The 20,526-nt window shown below is 40.4% G+C and overlaps 1 protein-coding gene across 9 annotated transcripts in view; it reads left to right on the top strand.

The window, feature by feature from the left end:
• The window catches only part of LOC109030941 (monocarboxylate transporter 2), a 650,400-nt gene that overhangs the window by 528,016 nt on the left and 101,858 nt on the right, over positions 1–20,526 (top strand). The window lies entirely within an intron of this gene.

Here is a 20,526-nt window from a genome sequence, read left to right as displayed (position 1 = left end):
TCCTTCGAGCGAAAACAAGGCAGTCTTACAATACGACCGCCGCCGCCCCCCAGCTCCGGACCCCCGCTGGCTCCGGCCCCTGGCGACCTTCCGCCCAATTCGCCAGACCTCTGACCCCGGGTCCATTTCCAGCTCCGTCCCCGCGCACATACACTAATTTTCCCACCAGCGTTGCGCATTCGGAAAATATTGCACTGGAAAAAAACACATTGGATCTAGAGTCCAGACTCTTGAAAACATTGACAAGAAAAAAATATTCTTGATCCAATCGGATTTTTGCTTGAATCAAAACGAAATCCGCTTAAATTAAGTGGCTTGGTTTTCGATTTAAGCTAGATTCTGATTGAATCAAGAGTACTTTTTCTTGTCGATGTTTTTAAGAGTCTGGACTCTAGATCCAATGTGTTCTTTTTTTTTTCCTCCAGTGTGGGGGAAATTGACTTATCCCTGTTTTAATTTGCTGATAGTGGGCCAAATTTCAAGCCTTAAACTCAGTTGAAAATTTTGGAGTGTAATTCCATATGTTCTATGTAGCGCCCAAAACCCCCCGAATGATATGAAGGTGGACATTAAAAAAAGAGGTCACCCTTCTCTAAGCTATGCTATTGTATGGCGCGCACCAAGTATTGAATTTCTACTTTTCACTTATTGAAAAAAACACTAAGAAGTGGCCCGAACTGTATGTAACAAGGTGGAGCGTTTTGACTCTAATTTTAATTTTTGGAATTTCTTGGCTTTGTTTCCCCGCGAAATGGTACGGACCTAGCACCATTTCTCCACCTTTACACTTAGTAAAGTAAAATGATTGCAATAGTTTACTGGTAAATGCAAATTATAAGGATGCTCTTTGAATGTGAAACTGCGCGGATATCTTAGTTTTTCGCATCTATTATCATGGCAACTTGTTAAAAGTAAGCATATTTTTCCGTAAACAATGGATCGTATACGGTACGAAAAAGTAACCGATATTTCGTGTTAAAATGGGAAGTAAAACACAAAAAAAAAAAAAAACCCCTAGCCCTCAGTTGATTCTTGAGTTTCCCAGCCTGGCCATTGTTTTCTGCGCTAAACTCACCGCAAACTGTAGCAAAGTCAACCTAAGATTTGGGTTGGTTCGTGTTTCACTTCCTATTTTAACCAAAAGTAACACAAGAACCCCAACATTTTTCTCAGCGTATAATAACCGTCCGAAAAGGGAGTCTACGATGATTGTATAGTTCTGTAAATCTCGATTATCGTATAGACCGTTATTGTATTGAAGGATTTACGAGGCAAATACTGAAACCTACTTTTAGACTGTGTTGCATCTACTTACCTCGAGCAAATAACCAGAAATCAATCGTGAGCAGTTTCTTTGAATAACTAGTTTCATTAATAATCAAAGGGTCCCGAACGAAAGGGGCTTTTTTTCGGGTCGAGGAAAAGCGTAACATCAACTTCAAGAGGTATAAAAATTCCGGCGTCAAGAAATGTCAGTTAGACGTCAGCCGCCTTTCATTTTATGTCAATAAGTTCATTAATCATAAGCTGGAAATTGAAATTTCTCTCTCCTACATCAATCGTGCTTTCGGCGCGTGATCAACGTGAAATTACTCCCGGCACTTACTGAATAATTCAGAAGCCTCCAATTTCGACGGGTGAAGGAGTACATGTGTGTTTTGGCGTCAATTTTTTGATGGATGGGGCTCGGACCGAACAAAACTTGGGACGTCAAGTTGCTCACCGCTTGCTAACACGAAGGACAATAGCGATCGCTGAAAGGATAGGAATAACTTTCATCGGAAACATGTTTCGGTGAAGGTTTTTTGTCGCAGGCTGCGAATTCGGCAAGGCTGCTCGGTGGCGTCTTAAAATCTTGAGATTACCAATGAGAATTGTCTTAATTGAGAAAATTCTATCGGTATCTCAAAGTAGATATAAATTAATTCCCATGATTTCAGAGTTCTATTTTAGACGTACCCAATACATGTTCATTTTGAGAACCGAAAACTTGCCGTGCAATTATTCCTATTTGAATCAGTGAGAACGATAACACACATTATTAAAAAAAAAAAAAAAAAAACATTGGATCCAGAGTCTAGACCCTCGAAAACATTGACAAGAAAAAATACTATCGATTCAATCAGATTTTTGCTTAAATCAAAAGAAAATCCGCTCAAATTAAGAGGCTTAGTTCTTGATTTAAGCAAAAATCCGATTGAATCAAGAGTACTTTTTTTTGTCGATGTTTTTATGAGTCTGGACTCTAGATCCAATGTGTTTTTTTTCCAGTGCACCAACTCGAAAAAAATGAACATAATCAAGACACATAAAAAACTGCACAGTAGGTGAAGAAGTCAGTCTAAGAAACAGATTTTGATGCCGAAAGACAAGTACTTGAAGATACTTTAAAGGTCCAAGTTGGGACAGAAGCGCTAACTTCAGTGACCTTTATAAGAATCGACTGTCTTCAATGAAAATTGAGCACTTCCGAGTCACCGAGTTGGTGTGTTTTCGTACTCACCGATTCATTCATTAACGATGCGTACGTTAAACAAACAATCATCTAATCGCAATTGTTTTCGCTTGTTACAGGTAATTTGTCATGCATCTCCTTTGGATTTATTATTGAGGCTGTCAAGTAAGTTGGCATTTTTCATTCTTTTCTTATAGCGTGCGTTCCTATGTGTACAGGAATCTGCGGTGTGGAAAACTATATCCATTTTTGATAAATGTTGCTCCTTCGAAAGCGTGAAATGAGATTGTAAAGTCAGACGATAAACCTTGAGTAGCATCTCACTCGAGAGTTACACCTTCTCAGTAGGGCAGGATATGCGACACGTGCGAAATATTTGATCAAATTGAACCTTCCTACCAGTGTACATACCTCTGCGTCATTCTGTATCTCAAGCCATCACATTGCTCTGCGGGCTGTCGGTTGAAATCGACATACAAATCCATAGACAAAGAAGATAAAGAGAGTATGGAGCGATTCTATTGTTTGAAATGGTTTGTTCCTATAGACTTCAGGGATGAAATGATGGTCTTTCGCTCGGTGCCGTTACCTAAGTAGCGGTACCTATGTTCTTTGTCCATTGCATCCACCCGCTTCCACCAATAGCATTCCTCCATTTCCCTTCTGTCTTCTTTGTCTATAGCTCTGTCCGTCAATTTCAAGAATTAGCTTGCTGCTGATTGACAAGTTGTGACGGCACTGCAGTATGGGTTCTTGTATTTTGCGCGTTTTCTGCAAACGAAATTCATCATGCGCGGGTAAAGACGTTAATCTTGTTGTGTTTACCACGAGTGCAGCCAAGTTCTCGCAATAGACGTAGTGAAAACATCAGGATAGAGAGGATGAGAAGCTATTTTTATCCCTCTTTCCTGCAGGGAATATTAAAATTAAAGTTACTTCGCACTACTCGTTGCACGAATGTTAATTTTATAGCGGAACTTATTGCGCAACTTCCCAAGGAGACACTGTAAATAAATATGAGCAACATTCTCGTAAAAGATCGACTGCATCAACTTGCGCAGGGTTGCAAACTTAAAATGAAAACTTGGTTTCCCTTCAAACGATGCTGAGTGAAGAGCTGCCGTAGAGAAAAAAACTAGAAGATCGTATTTTGAGAATTCGTACGGACCTACGTCATCAATACCAACAAGACGCCAATGAAGGTTTTATAAGGAATGAAAGGGTGGAATTTCAACCCAGGTGTTTTTTAAATCCTTTTCTTGTGCCTCTTGAAAAATCGAATGCCAGAATTCTTACGGAAATTTTATTTGCAAATCAATTAGCGGATGATGGGTGAATTGATAAATTTATTTTTAAAAAAATGGTGCTAAATTCTTGAACGGATTAACCCAGTTTCTGCCACCGGTGGTGAAATTGGTAACGAGAAGCTTCTTAACGATTCTCGAGCTCGTAATGAGACTTAAACGTTCATAATAACTTTACTAACGTCAATTGAAAACGGTCATGTCTCATCTATGAATTGAATTTTGAAAACAATTACTGTATTCTCCTCAAGAGGAGATCATTGAAATCGGAGGTGCGCATTTTTCAGTGGCGAGGCGTGAATGATCGATCATCGATAATCTCCCATTTGAAGCTACGGCGAAGAATCGATCATTAATACGTTCACTGCGAACACCCTGTTAATCGATTCTTTTCCATGTGATTAAATGGCAGATGACTCGATATACCACAAAGCACGCCTCGTAACTGGCATTTTTCGACTTGAGCCTCTTCCATTCCAAGGTGAAACGTAACGTTTTGAGCGGAACATCGTGATGGAGATGTTGCATGTGTGAGGAATTTGCGATTTGATTATTGATTCTTATATAAAAGTTCGCGAAAAACACGATGGTGCCACTAGTTTTCTCTGAAATCAACTCCCAAGCTCAAAAGGAGCTCTATTGAGTTGACGCCAAAATGGAGGGGATATCCCACGCTATATATCCTGAGAGTCCACCTCTACATCAAGACGAACTCTCCATGCAAAGATAGGGAGCTAATACATTAGCAGTGATGCAGTGTTTTCAGTTTTAGAGTCTCCAAATAAAGCGGCAGCTCTGTCAATGTATTTGCTCCCTATTTTTGCATGGAGAGTTCGTCTTGATGTAGAAGGAGTCGACAGGATAGCGTGGGATATCCCCTCCATTTTCGCGTCAACTTGAGAGCTTTTTTTGAGCTTGGGAGTTGATTTCAGAGAAAACCAGTGGCACCATCGTGTTTCTCGCGAACTTTTACATAAGACTCAATGGTCAAATCGCAAATCCCTCACACATGCAACATCTCCATTGGGCTTTCTAGCGGGCAGAAAATCCACATTTCCTGTTTACTTTGACAACGGCGGTGGGGCTAGGATGTGAGCGCGGCGATTTGCGACGAGATTACGGGGATCCGACACTGGGGCAGGATTTTCCGGAAGTTACCGAGGCCCCCCGAAGTCGGCTCTCGCCCTCCGCTGAAGTGCAGGCAAGGAGAAAGTTGAAAAAAGTTCGAAAAGCGCCATTAAGCTCCATCCCCACTGTCGCACTTAAAATTAAACGTTGCGCTCCTGCACGTTAAGCTCGACGCTCGAATAACCCGCGATGCCCTTTTGCCGACTTTGAACTCCGAGGGACTTTTCTCGACAGGTTGTAAGTTGTAACTGTTCGATTCGAGGACTCTCGCACCATTGTACCGAGAACACGCGATCGTTTTATAGTGCCGTGCTAAGGAGAAACGACGTATGAACCTTCTGGCGCTGCCAAATTTTCTTTGATATAACATGGATTTCCTAGTAAACTTTTGAATATTTTCCTTCTAATTTGTCAGTTAATTTTGTTCGCAATTTCACCTAAAGTCACTCAAAGAAAAACATTCATAACTATCTTCTAAAACAAACATTTAATTGAACGAAATTTGGCAACTCTTGAATGTTCATACGGCGTATGAGCCTTCAGGCACTGCCAAATTTCCTTGGATCAACTACGACTTTTCAAGGAAATTGTTGGATATATTTCAGAAAATGTTGTCCACAATTTATCTGAAAACTTCTGAGCAAAATATGCATAACTTATCTCAAAAATACGTGTTTCATTCGAGACATTTGGCAACTCTCGCATATTCCTGCAAATCTGGTCGTTCAAAGCATGAAAATTTCGGACCACAACGTCCATCATTTCATACACATACACAAGGATTTAATTTTAAACACGTCATTTTAAATATTAGAATGTTTCCATACCGCACCCTTTCCGATGATTTCGATGACCCCAGATGTTTGCACAGACTCAAGTCATCGCCCTTTCCAAGATGTTCGAATCGTTAACACCATCTTCTGTTTCACGTTTGCCGCAATGCGAGAAGTATTCATGCAGTCTTGTAGGCGCTAATATGGCCCCGACGCCGACAGGACTGTTTGGCGCAATGCGGGCAGTATTCGTGAAGTCGTGCAGGCGCTAATATACGTTAAACGCCGGCCGCACTGATTGTGAGTTTGGCGCGATTATTCAAACTCGCGTTAGAATAATCGCGGCAGAGCTTAAAAGGCCTATTTTGTGTTACGACGCCGCATGAGCATTCTAACGTTGCCTCGTTTCTCCCGATTAATTATGTTTTACCTCATTTATCATCAAAAGGTCAGACATCGATGACTTGTCAACACACTAACCTAAACTAGCGTTAACATAAAACTGCGTTTCTTTTCCAACTGTGTCCTGTTTTCCAGAATTTTGTTTATCTTGATTTAAGCTGAATTTTTCTTGATACAAGAAAATAATATATTGAGTTAAGCAAACAAGTAGTTTGTATTAAGCAGCAAATTCTTGTTTCAAGCATATTTAATTCCGGGCGGCAATTTTAAGATTCTTTTTTTTTTTTTTTTTTTCAGTGATAGATCGTTGAACGATCACAAAGCTCGGAAAGTGAAAAATGAGTAACGTTATTAACCTGGTCCATTCCCGGAGCGTCCGTTGATTGCCGGTGGCTTGGGAGGCAGCGGGAGAACCCGGAAGGAAATCAATCTTAATTGCGGGGATAATTCATTAACGGAGGAATTCGGGGGTGCAAGAATGCGCGTGGCCCGGTGAGATGCCGCGGGAGAGGTTTGAATAGCGGGCTCACTGATAGAATGCATCGTTGCCGCTTTTTTATCAAAATTAACCTTAATTAAAATTATACGAAACCAGTCCGTTGGAATGGAAAACAAAAACTCCGGTTGTGGAAGCCGTACTGACGGGCTGTATAGACATACCGCCTGCGTTACGGGTTCAGATGCCAAAAGTTCCGGGCGTAGCACCCGGAGCAACCGAAGCTACAGCTCCAGCGCCTGGATTCGGTCTTTGAGCCCGGAACGGACGGTATGGCTACATAGCCCGTAACTTTTTTTTCTCAGTGTAAAAATATAGCTTTTTATTTATATTATAAGGCTTTTGGCGTTTCCGTCATCTTCAGAGCCTACACCTACACGGGCACTTCTTCCACTTCACTGTCAGACAAATCATTTAGAATTACTGACGCTTCTGGACTATTTGGTTTAGGTTCAGGAATTGATACAGATTCAGGTATAAATTGACTTGTTGTTACTGTCACTGAGTCGACTCTTTTTTTCGACTGGGACATATTCTTCGATATCATTTTCGTATGCCACTTGAATGCGTGTGTAAATAATATCTGTAAGATACAAATAAACTTAAATCTGGGACAAACTCACCGGTATCTGAAAAAACATCAAAAACACACTAAAATACAAAAAACAAATGGGTGTACAAGGCTAAAGGAGGCATATATATATATAACAAACAGGACGTTTCGGGCCAATGAATCAGAAAAAATATATAACCATTTTACTCCGGGTTGATCGTTGAAATTGACAGATAAAGGTAAAATGCAGCGATTCTCTAGGTGGAAACGGGTATATTTTTTATGGACATAGAGGAAAAATGATGGTTTAACTCCAGGATCGCTCAGTCGCTCTTGGATTGCCGTCGGTTAGTCTATTAATTCCCTCTTTTGTCTATTGCAATCACCCATTTCTACCAAGAGGTTCGCACCACTTTTCCTATAGCTTTGTCCATCAATTTCAGTATTCAGCCTGCTGAACGACATTGACCAAGCTTAACTGAGAGAAGTCTTACATCTAGGTCAAAGCGAGAAAAGAGGTTTAAAGCCTTATCCATCTATAAGACTCAACTATGAAGATTAAGTGAACCACGTTTAGCAGAAATAATCCTAGTTACAGCAACTATTGCTAAATTTAACTGCGTAATTAATATGTTGCATAAAAACGGTTGTGCGGCTTGTTTTCTACAAATTCCAGTGAATTTTCTACATAGTTCAAAGCAAACTCTTTAAATTCCTAAAAACATCCGAACAAACGTTCTCTCGCAAAAAAATAAATTGCCCGATTAAATTTGGCAATAACTGATTTGGCTTGGTTCCTTCCTTCTCAACGCGATCCAATTGACCTTGGAACCCTGGTAGCGCGGTGCGGAAACCAACTTTAGCCGGAGAGCTTCGACGCGGTTTGGCCAAGGGGTGGTTTCGGTTTAAAGATGAACGGGCACCCGGCCGACACGTGGTTGCGGCCCGGTGATTTTGATCTCACGGATCGTTGCGTGAGTGACACCGGCTCCGACACCCGGAGCCGAACTTGAATCCGGGTCAACAATTAATAAAAGAGCCACGTTTGACGCCGAGTTACGCCGCGATGATTGATGCGCTTCAATATGTGATCGCCGCTGCCAAATCGTATTGCCAGCCGAAAGACAAGAAGGGATCCGCAGGGATTTTTGACGTATTGCCACGCTGCCACGCTAAGGAAGAACGCCGTATGAGCCTTTAAACATTGCTGTACACCGGAAAAAAAACACATTGGATCTTGAGTCCAGACTCTTGAAAACATTGACAAGAAAAAATGCCTTATACTGGATTTGGTCACTATTCTGGATAACGAATTTTCTGAAACTATATTGGTATACTGAATAGTGTGCGCACGAAATTTCTACTTTTTTTTAAAAAAATTAAAATTGTATTTTTTCGAATTTTTGTTTGTTTTGAACCTCATAACTCTAGTTCAGCTCATTTTCAGTCCTGAGAGTCACTACTGAACGGAGAACATAATAAGCGTTTCCAAATATGACTTACGTTACATGTTGTTCTGTGGAAGAACGGCCAAATATGACCTTCCGTGTTTCTAATATTTCTCGATTTTAATAATTTCCAATGACATTTCAGTCGCTTAGGCTTTAGGGCTTAGATTAACTTAAGTTACCACCTGCAAACCTGTATTCTGACCCATAGGAAATTCACACTCAACTGAAATATTCAACCATTGTTTCCCACTACACACTGGAAAAAAACACGTTGGATCTAGAGTCCAGACTCTTAAAAACATCGACAAGAAAAAATACTCTTGATTCAATCGGATTTAAGCTTAAATCAAGAACAAAGCCTCTTAATTTGAGCGGATGTCCTTTTAATTTAAGCTTAAATCTGATTAAATCAAGAGTCCTTTTCCTTGTCAATGTTTTCAAGAGTCTGGACTCTAGATCCAATGTGTTTTTTTTTTTCCAGTACAGGCTGATTCAATCGGATTTTTGCCTAAATCAAGAACAAAGCCTCTTAATTTCAGCGGATGTCCTTTTAATTTAAGCTTAAATCTCATTGAATCAAGAGTATTTTTTCTTGTCAATGTTTTCAAGAGTCTGGACTCTTGATCCAATGTGTTTTTTTTTTTCTAGTACAGGCTTTTCTTCGGATTTTGCTATTTTTCCACCCAACTCCTCAATTTAACTGGATTAAAAAAGCATCATCGTCTTCAAGGAACCAAGAACCCCGAGGCCCAAGTGGATTACTCGTAAATAAGCCCGGTCGATACCTACCGGGCGTCCGCCGAAATCGTTACAGAGCCTCCGTGGACCGGAGTTGCCGCGAACTTAAGCCCCGAACGTATCGCCTAATCAAGTTAATAATCTCCAGTCATTAATTAATGAAAACTTAGTAGCTCTGTCGAAGCGAGAACTCGGAGGCCCTCCGGAAGGGGAGTTCCGGAGCCCGGATCCCCGTAATTCAAACTATCGGCAAAAACCGGGAAAAAAACCCCGGGGAGGGGATCCGTGATGAATAGCGCAACTTGCAAACTCACCCCCTGCTCCCCGCGCTCATCCCTTCAACCCTTTCGGAATTTAATTTACGGGGTAATTCGATTGTTTACCAGTGTTGGGCGCATCCCTCCTGGCCAGGATTTGTTGCTCTCCCCGGATTCGATCCGCGCTGGTTCGTTTCTCCGGGTATTTTATGAGTCTCAATTAGCGACGTATTCATTACTTCATTTTTGGTCGCTTCATTCTTTGTCTATTAGCTTTCACCCGTCCGCAAATGCGTTGTGCGGCCGCTCGGTGCTCGGAACTTTATTGCTCCTCTGGCGAAGGTTCTCGTTCGACAAAGGCAGCTTTCTGCAGTATTTCGATGGACTTGCTCACAGAATCAGCCTTAACTGTTTGGTTATCAGTCATCATTAGACGAATCTGAGCTTTGACCTCAGAAAATACCTTTCCCATTGCTCGCAACGCGTTTTGTTGTTTTATCTTTGATGAAGAGGAAATGATGCAACTTGTAATGTAGTCAGGCTGATTCTATGCAAATCCATCAATCTTCCAATTCATTTTATTGGAAAACCTGTCGATCGATCAATTGACAGGTCTGGTTGGCTGAGTTCTTCCATTAGTAGCACAGTACTCGGAGCCCTACTTTAGGAACTTCACGAGCGTTACGTATTTCAATCATTTTCAACGAAAATGTTTTAGTTTTTCACGAGTAATATCAGCAACATTGTGGTTTGAAAATTTTCCGAGTATATTTTGTGTTCTCCGGGGGAAATTTACAAAAACAAGGATCAAGGCGATTGGTTGCACAGTGTATAGCTTTTGCTGAACATAAATTAATATGGAAGAAAATTAGGCCAACGTGAAATATAGTTAGGGATTTCAAGTAAATTCGTCCAATTTTCTAACTTTCATGTTTTACTTCTCATTTTCATCGACGCGGTTGGATTTTTTTTCCCCCTACCCTGTATTCTACCTTAAAACTTTATGAGTAAATTCTTTTTACTCGAGAAAATGTCCATTAATCCACAACAAATCCAGCGTTAAGATTTCATAAGGATCAGGCAATATATTAACAGTCTGCAAATCAAGAATTTGGATGTCTTTCATTCCATCGTGGCGTTTCTTTTTAAAAATTTCAATGGGTGTTACTCCAGAGGCCCGAGCTATTTTACCGGCGGATTTTGAGATAAATTACGAGGTATTACATGATCGGGGTGAACTGATGATTATGGTGTGATACACATTACGCGCCGCCCACAGCATGAAAAGTGTTCATTCCATAAAGCGTCTGACTATTAAAATCCGCAATATCGAACATGAACTGAAAGAAAACGTTGAAATTGATTTTTAAGGGTCCATGCAAAATATCAGCGGTTTCAAATTTCAAAATTTCATGGTACGGTGCAACGTAGGCGAGAGAATTCAATACAGCAATCAATTTTTCCGATCCGAATTTTTTGCACATATACGCTGAAACTCCGATTTGGATGGGCGAATAATATGACCGAGGTCTGACTGCTGAAATTGCAGAGTGAGAAATCGCGTTGACTTTTTTTTGGAACTTCGGTTTATTCCTCTTAACTGTTTTGTTATCTAGAATAATAATATGAATTAAGGAGCTTCAGAGACTCTGGAATGTCTGATTCTGCGTTTTTAAAAAAATAACCAAACCAAACCAATCGGTGATTTTCGACATCTGTAATTCGTGTGATTTAATTGCAAAAAGTGCACATAGAATGAGGGCGCGGGGGGAGGGGCGAGGGTGGGGGATTTTTTCATAGCCGAGGGTCACTGGTACCAAGGGGGGCATATGCAAACCATTTTCGGAATTTTTTTTTTTCACTTCCAACGGCGTTACAGCGATTTTTACAGCGTACGAAATTTTACGTACTTTTAAAACGAAGATTACTCATTCTGTCGAAAACCCTAAAATAAGTGACATTTTGGGGGGGAAAACGCGTTTTCCCGCCTTTTTTTAAGACGGCGGCCATTTCCGGGCAAAATTTTTGTTGGCAAACATCAGACTCGGATTCAGCGACCAAAATTATCTGAATTCGTCTTACTTTATTCTCCTCAGATTTTCGCAAAGTAGACCCCTTTTTGGGGCCAGATTGACTGGACTACTTGTAAAGAAATAAAATATGAAAAGAAATCTGGCAATGTCTAATTCAGTTAAACCGTCTCTGGCTAAAGTCGTCCAAATTTAAAGAGGGCCGCGAAGTCAAAAATCGAAGACTCGCGTGCCTACCGCCGCCCACGAACTTGGAATTTTCGGGACCCTCCGAACTCTCCCCGGTTCGGAATTAAGAGAATTATTGAATTTTAAAACAGCAAGGTGCGGAAGATTAAGTCAACGCGTGACTCCGAGAGAACGAAATGCGTGGCGGCCACATCGGAATCGAGGAGCTCAGCTCTTCGTACAATGAGTTTCATGGTGCTGTTGGGCGTGAAAGACAAGTGGCATCAACGTTTGGAATATGGGGATGATCATAGTTGCCAGCTCGCATTTAGAATCAGCAATTTTCTACATTACAATTCAATGCAATTGTGTGAGCTTTGTGCAACAGTTTGGCAACCTCGGGGGTGAATGAGTTGTAAATAAGCTCCTACAAGCGCGTGGGAGCCCGTTTATCGTTGAAGAGCCGCCTTTGCCAATTCGAGCCTCGAGTGGACGGATTTATCGAAAATCAGCCTGACATTAGACGTTGCCTGAGTCTTTTCTCTCGTGCTTCATATCTTGAATTTAAAGCTTGTGAAAGTACTAGGCTGGAATATGTGTAACTTGCCTTGGTTTTTGAAGGAAAATTCACAGAAAGTTCCGAGGCGTTCTTCTATTTGGTTCTCTTCTCGCTTTTTTCAAACAGGAATCCAAGTAATACCGAAACTTGTTTTGTGATTATATCTATGGTATCTCCTTTGCGGTATTTTAAAATCTCTGCTGTCAATGTATTTTTTCGAAGTGGAACAAATTAAGTTTATAGCTTATAAATGCTTGAATATTCTACTGACAGAGTAGAAAAATCACGCAAGTTTTCAAGAAATTACGTAGACTAGTTTTTCAAGGGAAAAATAAAGCATGACCGGAAGTACACAATATTGCAAACGCTGATACATAGTCTCGCACCGAAGCCATGGAATTATTCTGCATGATGATCGAGGATAAATTGATCAAACTTTTAAATGCCTGAAGTAGTTTTTTCTGTTTAAAAAAAAAATGCAAAATTAAACACGAGAGAAAATTAGACGAGAGATGCTGATTGGCTGATTCGGTTCAATCTGTATAAGTCATGCTATAGTCTGCATACAACTATTCGTGCTCAATGGATGTGCATGTTGCATTAACTAGAAGTTGAAGGCGCTCTGCATTTTAGTGTCCACACTGAGAACTTGAAGTGCATTGCAAAAAAAAGTATTAATTGCAAGTTGAGGCAACGTAAAATGCAGTAAGTTTCAGTCCGGTTGATTATGGTTGAATTCATTCAAGTAGCACTTAATTTAAAATAAAAAACACCCAAACCTTTATATCTTCACGAATTTTAACATTCCATCCAATATTTATCATTTTTGTGGATCGATGTAATTGGACTGTTTATTGATGAAGAGATACAAATACCTAAATGGATACGAAGATAAGTTTATTCTCAAGCGGGTACGAAACCAAGCGATGGTTAGTTAAATTCCAACCGCAGTGATGGGTTTCGAGAATTTGTCGCGGGTAAAATTGGCGTTCCCTTATTTCATAAGGAAAACTGGCACATATCTTGTTGCCATTTTTACCCCTTTAATAGCCTGTTTAGTCTACCGAACGACGTCTAGTCGGCAAATTTGTGCGCGAAATTCTCATAAGGAAAATCGCGGACCCGTTAATCGACAAAGGATTGCCGAAACGTGGGATTCCAAAATGAAACGCTTTTATACCGTTCGAATTAGAAGTAACCGCTTGCCTGCATTTCTTCTCCACTCGTCCTCTTTACTGGTCGAATGATTGGTGTCGTAATGGTTTCTTTTGCTTATCCGTCAAATCAAACGCCTTAAAGAACCTCAGTTTAAGTGATCGTGATGGTTTTTTTGCTCATCCCTCGAACCAAACGCCTTAAAGAACCTTAGTTTAAGTGAACGGAAATGGCAATCTTCCATTTCAGCTCTGGACTTCAATTTGCGCTTTGCTTTATTGTTTCTGCAATTGAATCGGTCAGTTACAAAAGAACTCAAGCGCCAAAAGTAAGAATTCGAGAAAAATTGTAATAACCTTTTAATTGCGACCCCTTAAAAATCTAAATTAGTATGCAATTTAAAACGGGTTGGCTCAACAAGTTTCCCCCTCGTTTTCTCATATTTTTATCTGACGCTCGAGCCCTTATCTAACTGACCAATTCAACCAGCTTTTAACATAGCAAATCGTTTGAATTGCTTATCACACATTTTAACATACCTTTTTAAAATGCAGCATCTTCAAGAAAGTACAAATATATGCTGATAGAGGACAACATCACATATAAAACCATTTAATATCATACTGCGCAGTAAAAACCTGCGTAGTTACGTACTAAAAACATTATCCGCATCCGTATACTTTGAAACATAGTTTAAGGATGCATAAACCACGGATCACGAAATCACGCGTGTACCTCATTCCAGCACTGTTGCCGGACCTCCTTTTCTTATCGAAACTATGTATTAAATAACGTATCTTTACCTTAAATGGGCTACATTTTGCAATTGAGGAGCTTTCCGGAAAAAGGGCACATAGCAAAAAATCGCGTGTAAGAAAAACGCATTTTAAGTTTCTATCATTACTTTTTGGGCACTGACGGCATCTTTCATCGCAGCTTGGACTCCCGATCTAGAACGTAAGTCACAGTCAGTGGCCTTAGAGTAATGATAGAAACTTCAAATGCATTTATTTCAAACGCGATTTTTTGCTATGAGCCCTTTTTCCAGAAAGCTCCTCAATTACGAATTAAAATTTCCGGCTCGGTATCGAAACAACTGATGTTCCATCAGGCTTTATTACACAGGCCGTCCCCAAATTCCGTAACGCTCAATGGGCTGGGGAGGGGGTCGAAGAGAGCGTTACGATATCAACTTTTTTACGGATGAGCCAGAAATTGTAGTTCTTCATTGAAAAATACTGTTCAAACCAGTGGCGTGGCGTGCTTTGCGATATATCGATTGTTATACCATTTAAACCTATGGAAAAGGATCGATAAACAGGGTGTTCGCAGCGAACACCTTAATAATCAATTCTGTACCATGGGTTTAAATGGCATAACAATCGATATATCGCAATTCACGCCACGCCACTGGTTCAAACGGTCTCACCTTACCCTTGGAAGGTCACATGCATGGAGGGAGGCGTAATGGATGTGTTGTTTCAGAAACAGAACGAAGCTGCCTGTGCTTTTTCTTTGAAAAAACGTGGATTTTATCCTTCTCTGTGGCGGGAATTGAACTCAGTCAGACGGGCGCTTCCCGTTCCGGTCTCGTTCAATTTAGTCGGGTCTCGTTCTGCGGGCACCGACTTCGATCCGGAGTTGGCACCGCGCCAAGATCAATTAAATATTGGCGCGCGGCGAAAACACATTGTTTAGATTATTTTCATTTTCATCTCATTTAGCGCCCATCTCCGCTCGACGCTCGGTGGGGAACCGGCAGGTTAATGCGGAACCAGAACTGTGCAGGAGAAATACCACGTTTAGTGAAGAGAAACCAAGTCACATCAGTTATTGCGAAATTTAACTCAGCAATTTTATATTTTATAAGAGAACGCTTGTGCGGATTCCTTTGAAAAGTTTAAGGAGTTTCTTTGGACTGTGCGAAAAATTCACTGAAATTTGCACGAAAATCCGCATAGCCCGTATTCTTGTAAAAAAAATTAAATTAATATGCCCAATTAAAGTGGGCAATAGCTGATGGGGCTTGGTTGCTCTCTACTTAATGCGGTCCATTGGGCTGCGTAGTTTAGGAAAGACGACTTATAAACATTTAGATTTGTGAAACCTCAGCCAACATATTTATTTTGCAGATTACTTTCAAGTATTCTTCATTGCAATTTTCAGACACTTTAGATTAACGTGTGATTACAATTGTGTGAAAGTTTCAACGAGAAATGCACATGAAATCTAATAAAAATTCAGCTTTGAACATAAGTCCCTGTGAACATCCATGAGTTCATGCATGCCGTTCTTCTTGTGGACGGCGCAGCACACTGAGAAAAAACTATGGCTTATAAACCTATTAGTGGTAAATATGGAACACCACTAATAGTAGTACCTCTACATATAATAATAGCACATATACCTTAGTTATGGTCTCTGTACCTTAATTAGGTACAGAGACCTTAGTATGGTTCACAGACCGAGAATCATTAGTTTATTTACGACTATTATAGGTGTTCCATATTTACCTCTAATAGGTTTATAAACCATAGTTTTTTCTCAGTGCATAGCGCGGGCTAATGTTGCACTGTTGCAGTCAGATCGTGCCTTATGTTTCGAAAAACAAAATCTTCGTCAAGGGGCCGTCCCTAGATTTCGTAACGCTCTTGAGGAAGAGGGCAGTCAAGGAGAGCGTTATTCCATTTTGTTCTCACGTGTTTAAGGATAGATCTACGTCTCGAAAGCGTTACAAGGGGGTAGGAGGGAGGATCAATAATGCGGAAAAAAGCGTTAAGTAATTCAGGGGCGGCCCCCTATATTGCACCTAGAAACCAGCAGTTCGGAGATCCTATTATTTTTGGATAGTCTGTAAGCTTAAACCATCACAATGCGGTTCTGGCTGATGTAAATATTGATCCATTAAAAGTAGTTAGTCGTTACGTTCGTACATTTTGTCAAGCATATATTGATTCGTTTTCCGTCAGAATATCACTATCGGCAGACAATTCGCCTTTTAGCAAGCAAATACTCTCTTCCGCTTTTCTCGGTGAATATTAATGAAAGTCCACAGTGCGACACATCAAGCGTTTCACGAAACTGACAAGCACAACCCTCGCTTGTTTACCTAAACGGAGCTGGCGGCAAAAAGCGACGGCGATTTGGTTGGCTGGTGACATTTATACTGATTGTTAAGGCGCACCGAGCTGTCACAATTAATCAGATTTCATGGTATGTCATACCTAAATAGCGTGACTTCTGACTTCTGACTCCTGCCGTTGAACTCATATGGGTTACTTCGTTTGATGGCCCATAGTCTCGTATCGCGAATGTAAGGGCCGTATTTGTAATCGTTCCCCAAGAGGGATTATTAGGGGAGGTTTAAGGATATCCTTAAGGTATCACCATCAAATGTGCTTACATCCCGTTAAATTCACCCGTATAACTCTTGAAATTGATTCTTCATAAGGATTGCTATGACTTCCCATAGCAAAAAAGAAAAATACGTGAGAAGAAATTCCATGGTTTTGACGTACCAGATAGGGATGATACTTACCTACAAATTTCTTAACGGCCAAATTTGTTCTTCTTGAGGTATTTTTAATTTTTCCTAGCAGCAAATCATTGTAATTCTTTTGAAGGATCTGTTTCCAAAGTTATACTGATGAATTTTGTTTTTTTAAATTTTGGAGATAAGGGAGAACAATGGTGCATCACAACGGCATACACTTCAGAACACTGCCTTTATTAAGAATAGAATCCATGACATTTGTAGATTTTATCAATCATTACCAAAAGGAAGAATCGTATGGCTCAGTCCCTCATAAAGGATGAACTTCAGTTCTGTTCGCTCTCACGTTCAAGACCTCACTTCGATGAATTTCGAAATCAGAAGACTATTTTCGCGACTACAAGGTATTTGGATTTTCCAAAACTATCATAATCTTAAACTATGATGAACTATGATAGGCTTGACTATTTAAAATGTCCCAAATCAACCGAAAATAACGTAACGCACCAAAAGTAAGAGACGAGACAAGATAAGCAAGCATTAGACACCCCGGACTTCAAATACGGAATAAGTGCGCGGTGATTTCAATTCTTCCTTTTTTTGAATGGAGTATCAGTCCTCTTTTTTCAGCACAGTAATAACCCTTTTTTTGGTCTCACGTTAATGCTCTGCAAATGAGCAGGTGGCCAAAACTGTCAAAAAAACCCTGTAAAATACTAAGTGGTATCTAACTCGAATCCACGAAAAAGCTCTCTCGCGAATTTCTGTTGCCATCGAATTATTTTCGCAGCCCAGCAGTGGCGTGGCGTGCTTTGCGATGTATCAATTTACACGCCATTCAGACCTATCAAAAAAGATTGATTAACAGGTTGCTAGCAACGAGTACCTTAATAATCGATTCTTTACTATATGTTTAAATAGCGAGATGTCGATATGCCTCGCCACCTCAGCCCGGTACTTCTCCGAGGGCACCACCAGACGGTGCTCGATTAAAACCCCGTTTAAACCCGAAATCCTCTCGTGATGTGACAGACTAATAAACGCGGATTTAATGGTGATGCGGAGCCGCTTAAAACCAGTGGTGTGAATAATCGATTATCGATATCTCGCCACTTGAAGCTATGGTAAAGAATCGATTACTAAGGTGTTCGCTGCGAACACCCTGATAATCGATCTTTTTTCATGGGTTTAAATGGCAAAACAATCGATATATCGCAATTCACGCCACGCCACTGCTTAAAACGTCGCTTCGTAGATGTAAAGGAGTACCCGAATCCCAAGATGAACCGTATCGAACACGAAATTCAACGCTTTCCGGGGGCCACCTCAAAATCGAGTTACGTCCTAACTCGAGAGGCGGATGGTTCCGGTCCGTGTTGCGAGTTGAAAGATGAGCTGTTGAGCGTATAATTAATAATTAATAGTCTATAAACGCCCCCGTGTCGGATCAGGCGCGAACTCGAAACTCGCGAGGGCCGCGCTTCTGCGAGCGGGACATTAATAATTCGTTAATTTTGCGAGCGGGCGGCACGGCGTGATGTATATCATTCGGCTCGGAGCATGTGCCGTAATGGAGTGCGTTATCGGGCGAATTTTCAGGTAAATGGATAAATTGAGTGGCGAGTTTGTTAGAATAGGGCTCTTTCGTGCCTGCTCACATGGGTGAATGGAGCATTAAATTTGAGCATCGTTTAGCAATAAAAGAGCCAATGGTCACGGATTTATTAAAGCGAAAAATTTTGAAATTTCATGCTACGGAGGCTCTTTACGAAGCAGAATTAAATTTGAGCATCGTTTAGCAAGAAAGAGCCAATGGTCACGAATTTAGTAAGGCGAAAAATTTTGAAATTTCATGCTACGGAGGTTCTTCACGAAGCAGAAGTAAATTTGAGCATCGTTTAGCAAGAAAGAGCCAATGGTCACGGATTTGGTCAGGCGAAAAGTAAATTTTGAAATTTTATGCTACGGAGGTTCTTCACGAAGCAGAAATACCTAGTTGAAGAAGATGTATCAAACATTATGGAGGCCGAAATTGACATCCCTCCGCCAAAACTTGAAACTCCTTGCAAATTTGCAGCATATGATATGTATTTTTCAGGCAAATTTTGACTTTGGCCGTACTCGCTTTACTTGCCCTTAGATAAAGACGTAAACATGGCGTAACTTAAACAAGGTCAAAATTAAAGACTATTTGTTTTTTATCGCTGTTTCAACGTAATTTAACACTGGAAGCGGTTTTAGGACATTTTGTCAACTATTTTTTGTCCGCGTACCTTTTTTGTCCAGTAGTTTACGCCCACACGTAAAATAAGCAATAGCGACTTGGTCCAAGCGTTATATTTTAGTCGGTATGTAACATTTTATTGACAATATGAAATTGAGAGAGAAGGAGGTGTTGTTATGGTTGTTCATTTTCTAAATGGAATGTTACTTTCTCCTTTTGATTCATCTTTTTAAATTGTCATTGGTGAATATAAGGTTTTATTTCTGTCCTTAAAATATTCGATGCACAATATACCTCACATATGTATAGGTACTTTTTTTATTTTTTTAATATTTATTACCCCATTTTGTAAACATTTATATTTTTAAAACGTGACAAATATTTGTAAAACCTTTTCCAAGCGATGGCATTGATATTAATCTCAATGAGCCGCAGTTGTGCCAAAAGAAACTGCAAAAATGAATCAAAGAGGGAAAAAAACCAAGAAGCACGCAATTTTTACTTTTAACCCATCTTTTTTTTACTTTTTACTATTTTTTAACTAACGGAGTGTGCAAACATTTCAAAATCATCACTTAAAAAACGCTGACTATACGAGTATAAATATTAGAGCCTAACAGAGCGGAGCCGCGGAGCGCTGTGAGAGGCTCACTGACGACTACAAACCTAAGTGGATACACCACGCATTGCACAGTGCTTGAAGTATCCACTTAGGTTTGTAGGCGCCAGTGAGCCTCTCGCGCTGGCAGCACACCGCTGCGAGTTTCGAGCTAACCGCCCGCCCGCCGTGCGGCGGCGCCGCGAAGCAAGTATTTCACAACAGAGGTGCTGCACAGTATCATACGAAATTGAACGTATTAAGAATAGCAGGCATCCTTTAAAAGTATAGATCTTTCCTTGCAAAATAAATTAAGATACACAGGAAAAATCTAAGAGCCTTTAGCTGAGGCAAATCAAGAGGTTCATCCGGTTCAAGTATAACAAGGTGGGAATTTCTTGAAAGATAATTAAGTCCTCGCCATTTACTATACCACGTACTCTTACTTGTTCCTTGTGATCGTTCTCTGAAATATCGGCTTTTTTATGCCACAAATCAAATTCGGTTGCCTTTGGAATCTTCAGGAAACGATCCCTTCGGATCGTACTTCACACCCGTATGGTCATTCTGACGAATGACCATAAATGGACCGCGTTTAGCAGAAAGCTACCAAGCCGAACGAGCTGTCGTCAAAAACTAGGCAATTCAATTTTTTACATGAAGACTAATGCGCGGATTTTTTTGCAAATTTTAAGTGAATTTTCTGCCAGTACGAAGCAAATGTCTTAAAAATTCTAAAAAA

This window comes from Bemisia tabaci, chromosome 5 (genome assembly GCF_918797505.1).
Source record: "Bemisia tabaci chromosome 5, PGI_BMITA_v3".
In the NCBI taxonomy this organism is placed as follows: Eukaryota; Metazoa; Arthropoda; class Insecta; order Hemiptera; family Aleyrodidae; genus Bemisia; species Bemisia tabaci.
The sequence above is the reverse complement of the archived record's forward strand: the minus strand, read 5'-3'. Positions and strand labels throughout refer to the sequence as shown.